This window comes from Suricata suricatta, chromosome 15 (genome assembly GCF_006229205.1).
Source record: "Suricata suricatta isolate VVHF042 chromosome 15, meerkat_22Aug2017_6uvM2_HiC, whole genome shotgun sequence".
NCBI lineage: Eukaryota > Metazoa > Chordata > Mammalia > Carnivora > Herpestidae > Suricata > Suricata suricatta.
In genome coordinates this window covers 20906403-20911624 of record NC_043714.1, presented here as the reverse complement: position 1 = coordinate 20911624, position 5222 = coordinate 20906403, and positions in this window count along the sequence as shown.

Genomic DNA, 5222 nt, shown 5'->3' with positions numbered 1-5222 from the left:
CAGCACACCTCAAAGCTGTCAAAGTCATGACAAAGAACTACGAAACTGTCAAAGACAAGAGGAGACTAAGGAGACAAGAAAATTACATGTGGTACGGTCCCTCGAGTTGGATCCTGGAACAGAAAAGGATCTTGGTGGAAAAGCTAGTGAAATAAAAATAAAGTTTAGAGTTTACTTAAAAATATGTACCAATATTGGTTTCTCAGTTTTGACAAATGTACCATGGTGATGTGAAATGTAACATTCGCAGAAACTGAGTGAAGGGTATAGGAAACGGTCTGTATTACCTTTGTAATTTTTCTGTAAAAAATATTCTAGTTAAATTTGTTTCTATAAAAACAGAGCAGAGAACTGAGACAATCATCCCTGTCCAATACCCGCTGCCCTTTATCAACAGTGATAAAGTCTTCAGTTGCCTGATACCTGGAGGTGGGCTGGGCTACAAGCAGGGCAAGAGAGAGCCCATTTCAAAATAATGTTTTACAATTCCTACCATATGCAGGAAATGCTAAACCCTCTCCTTCCATTTTAATTTATAGGTTTTTTTTTTTTCTTTAATAGAGGCTTTGAGCAGAGGGAGAAAGAGTTGCAGGAAAAGGACCTCTATTTTTTACATTCTGACTGTGAATGATGGTACTTACATCCTGGCATTTGGTGGATATCAGTGCAGGAAAATATTTGCAAGCCTTCCCCATGAGATTCCCAAGACACATATATATGGGCATTATGCTAGCAAGTGAGAATTTGGAGGGCCCCTTCTTTTCAGAAGGGCTCCTGCCCTCTGAAAACCCGGGCTTGGGCTCATGGCTCAGGGGAAGCTTCTCTCCCTTTCCAAGGACGAACTCACATCTTACCCCAGGTACCAAAACCTGCAGTAATGGGACCTCTCAAATGTGTATTTATATTTGTACCTAAAGCATTCCAAGTTTAACTGTGATTTCAGGTCAAACAAATCTCCCCTCGCTTCAAGTGATGGGTGAGTGCCTCGCAGGCTGTGATAAGAGTACCCAGCACTCTCCTTATGCGGAACTTTCTTATCTAAGTCTCTTGGGGAAGGGAAGGTCTTGAGGACGCTGGGAAAGTTGACTCTCCTAAACTTCAGGGGAAGTTTGAAGAAGGGATGTTGGAAACTGTTACTTTTTTTCTTCCATTTTTCCTATCCCAAATATAAATGCTGTGTTTCTACCTAATTCCTCAATGTCGAGGTACTGGCCCATATGCTGACACCCTGACATTTTCATGCTTTTATTAATTAGCAATTAATGCCAAAAGTGACGAGCAGGCATTTTCAAAGAGGCCAATTAGAGACTACATATTGTCAAAATGCCTAAAAGCCAGAAACCCAGCAGGCAGGAGAGTCTCGGTAAGAAATGCCCCACTGAGTGATTGTTCTTGTTAAAATCCTCTAAGTATGAAAACGTGTCAAGCTGCCTTAAAAAGACTTGTTCCCAAATTGGTACAGGTAGAGTTAATGCAGTCTTCATCAAGTTCATGAGGAAAATTCTTTAAGAAGCAAAATCCTTTCACGTATACATCTGTCTGTCAGTTTCAAACACTACTGAGTTTCTCCCCTTTAATTAAAAAATTATTAGACTCAATAATCCAAGTAAATTAGATACTTATAAAGAAATACAGTCTACATCCTCTGACGCAGCCCACGTACAAACCACGTCGCAAGTGAGATTGAACACGCCAGGGCAACAAGGCCTAGAGTTACATTCCCGCCCGCTATTTAATAGTCACGGGAGCTTAGTAACCACTCCAAATTTCAGTTTTCCTATTTATAAAATTTAAATGGTAACACATGTCTCATTGGATGCCATTCTGATTTGATATAAGGCTGCATATTTCGAGGCTCACTTTTCCTCCTTGCCTGTTTCCTGACCTCCTCTTCCTCATTCTTTCTGTCAGTTCCCACAAGTGACTGGCTTCCTTGACTTCCTCCAGGCAGGTTTCAGAGGAAAGGAGTGAAGAAGAAGTAGCTGGAGACTCTAGATTTATTTTTCCAAAGGCACAAGCTCATAGGAGAACTTACAAGTTTTACCAAAGAGAAGGAAAGGAAGAAAGGGGTGCATGTGAAAGGAAAGGATCTGGAAAAACTTGAAGAAGGAGTTCTCCCAGTCAACACTCATACCTTGGGATGCAAAAGAAACAGAGAGGACCGTGGATTCCAGAGGCTGGTGGTGTTCACACCATTTCTGGCCATGTCCACTGAGGCGGCGAAACCCAGGAGAGGAATGACTACATGGAGGCTGGAGGCTGACGTGGACCCAGGAAGCCTCATAGTAGTTCCTTTGGACTCAGAAGTAGCCTGGTAGCAACTGAGCACTCCTGGAGCAGAGAAGCCATGTGGGTAGGACAGATGCATGTTTCAGCAGCAACCTGAAAATATCTGGCTGATGAGCAAGGGTCCCCTGATTCTGGTTACTGTATACTCTCAGAACACTCTCACAATTCTGGGGGCAAAAGTCTGAGAATGACTGATATTAAGTCTTCTGCCAGCCAGAGGGATGGACATTAAAGTTTAAATTGATTCATTTAAAATAAAGATAGGCACTATTTCTTGCACACTTGAATATATGAAATAAGACCCATATCCACCTCATAAGTAAAACATTCAGGGTTTCCCCAGGTGTATGGGAGATACTCAGTTAGTGTTAGCTATCATTATTTATCAATCTGCACTGACAACTATAAAAAGCATAATGAGAAAGCCTCCAATGGGAGACAATATTCTATGAGAGACAGGTTTGGATATACTGGCACTATTTTCTCTGACCTTGAACTTGGAACTCATTTCCCATTATAATACTAACTGGCTACCGGAATGGTTGGAATATACTTCAGTGCTCTAGAGAAGGGGAGAATAAGATCCATGGACAGATAAGACTATGTAGTCTGGATTCAGTATTTTAGTCTTCTTTAACTGGGTAATGAAGAAGCCTGATTCCTTGGAACTACAGATATATCCAATGGCTTTTAGACAGTTTTTGCTTCGCTTCAGTGCAGTGGTGGAAATCTCAGATGGGATAAATAATACATTTTTGGGTAAACAATGCCTTTGACTGGTTTGGTGAAAAAAGTATTGAATTGAGATTTCACGGAATTGGGCTCTTGGCTATGAACTTTGAGTTCCATGACTTAGGATGAGCTGAAGATGAGGCAGATGCCTTTAGTGTCAAGCAAGTGAAAGCTGTTGCCTTCCTCCAGAAGCAAAAATCCCAGGCTGTTGACCCACTTTGTCAGGGTCACTTAGAAAGACATAGGCAATGGTGGACCAAGACTTTACTCACAGAGGGACAAAGCAGGGTCAGCCTGAATAGTGAGTTTAAGCCTCCCATTGGCTGGTGGGTCTCACCTTGCAGCTGACACAGGAGATGAACTGTGTTGCCGACAGAGGAATTTGCTCCGTCCCTGCTGGGACAGATATAGCCGTGGGATTGGTCAGGTGACATATGATACACACAATAAGGCAGAACAAACCCAGAACATGGAAAAGAGATTTCCAAACAAATATGCCCAACATAGGCTGAGAGAGCTCTTTATTGCTCCATAAGGAAATGTTCCAGGCCCAGGACATTTTCTTATGTAACTGTTCAGAGGTAAAAACACTTTACACATGTGACTTTCTTTCTTAACATTTTGTTTCCAGCAATGACTCGTGTATACTTACCCCTATTTTGTTGATCTCTCTGCAAATAGCTTCTTGCCTGCCATTATCCTTTATCTTCTCAATCTTTAGAATTCTTCGAATTGGAGATTTGTTTGGGGGAGTATATTTCAGGCTACCAGAACAATGTAGGCTTTTCATCCAGGCAGAGAAGATATTATAATTTTCCAATTTGAATTTTAACATCTGCCTAGTTCTAGTAGCCTGGGCTAGGAATTATCTCCTGTGCACTGACCAAGGAAAAGCTGGGCAAAAAGATTGAGGAGATAGAGGTCAAATTTGGCTTTCTCCAGGGTTCACCCGTTTCCAGTCCTAACCTCCAGGGGTCCAGGCTGCTCAGAATGCCTTCAGTTGTCATTCTATGCAGGGATTCACTGTGTGCCTAGGGTGACTGCACATCTGGTTTGCCCAGAACCACCTTCATCTGCTTGTCAAAGCTTTCCGAATTCATCTTCCGAGTGCCAATATCTCTTTTGCCCTTCAAGATGGCAATTGGTCATTCTGAACAATTACTTCAGTATTTTTATTGCTGCTAATAATAAACACTTGTATTGAGGATTAAAAACATACTGCCTCTATGGTAATAGACTAATTTACCCCACATTTTGGGCTGTTTCAGTGAGGGGAGATGTGTTATTGTTCTTCAATGTCCCATATTCTAGGGTTTCTCTATGTCCTGCTAAGAGCCACATTAAAAAGTACTAGAGCCTCTATAATCAAAATATTGCTCTGGTAAGAAAACATTAGTAATACAGAAGGGATGGAATTGATGGAAAAGTAAGGAGATAAGATAAGGGGAAGCCTTCTAGAAAAGCCAGGAACTGTTCTCTTCTTCCTTGAAGACCATAAAGTTTCAGCCCAAACTTAGGAACGAAAAACCAAACTTTGAGCATCTAAGTCACAGGCATGAAGAGATGAATGGCTCTTTGTGGGCTCTCTCAATCTATCAAAATCTCAATTTTTGAGCTTGCCTTGTTAGGCAGAGTTGCATGAAACCGACAAGGGCACTGGCAACTTTCAAAGGTTGTCTGGATGCCAACTGGCAAATTCGTTGGACTAGAAGTGGAAGAAATAGAAATGAAGAAGTGTAGTGATTAAGGACACAGGTTGTAGGGTGAGAGACAAACGTTTAAATTTTAGCTTGGGGTGATCTTGGTCAGTTTACTTAAATCTCTGAGCCCATGTTCTCACCTGTAGGTGAAAAGGACAAATAATGTCTTTGGATTATTCTAAAAATAGTTTTGAACTTGCAAACCCCCTGAGAGAAGCTTAGAGATCCCCAGAAGTACCCAAGCACATGCTGACAACTGCTGACCTAAGCCCTAAGACTGTGATAGGAATTAAATAAGGTAATACACCAGGAGCATTTATCACAATGTGCAGTACATAACAGAATCTCTATAATGTTAACTATAGTAACAGTTTAGTTCCTGTTCATCACAAAAACTCTTACAATATGAGATGAAATTATACTGTTAGTGATACTGGACATGATGACGCCTTGACCCACAAGGTCACCAGTATGCCACGTCACTGAATCTTCTACTATATT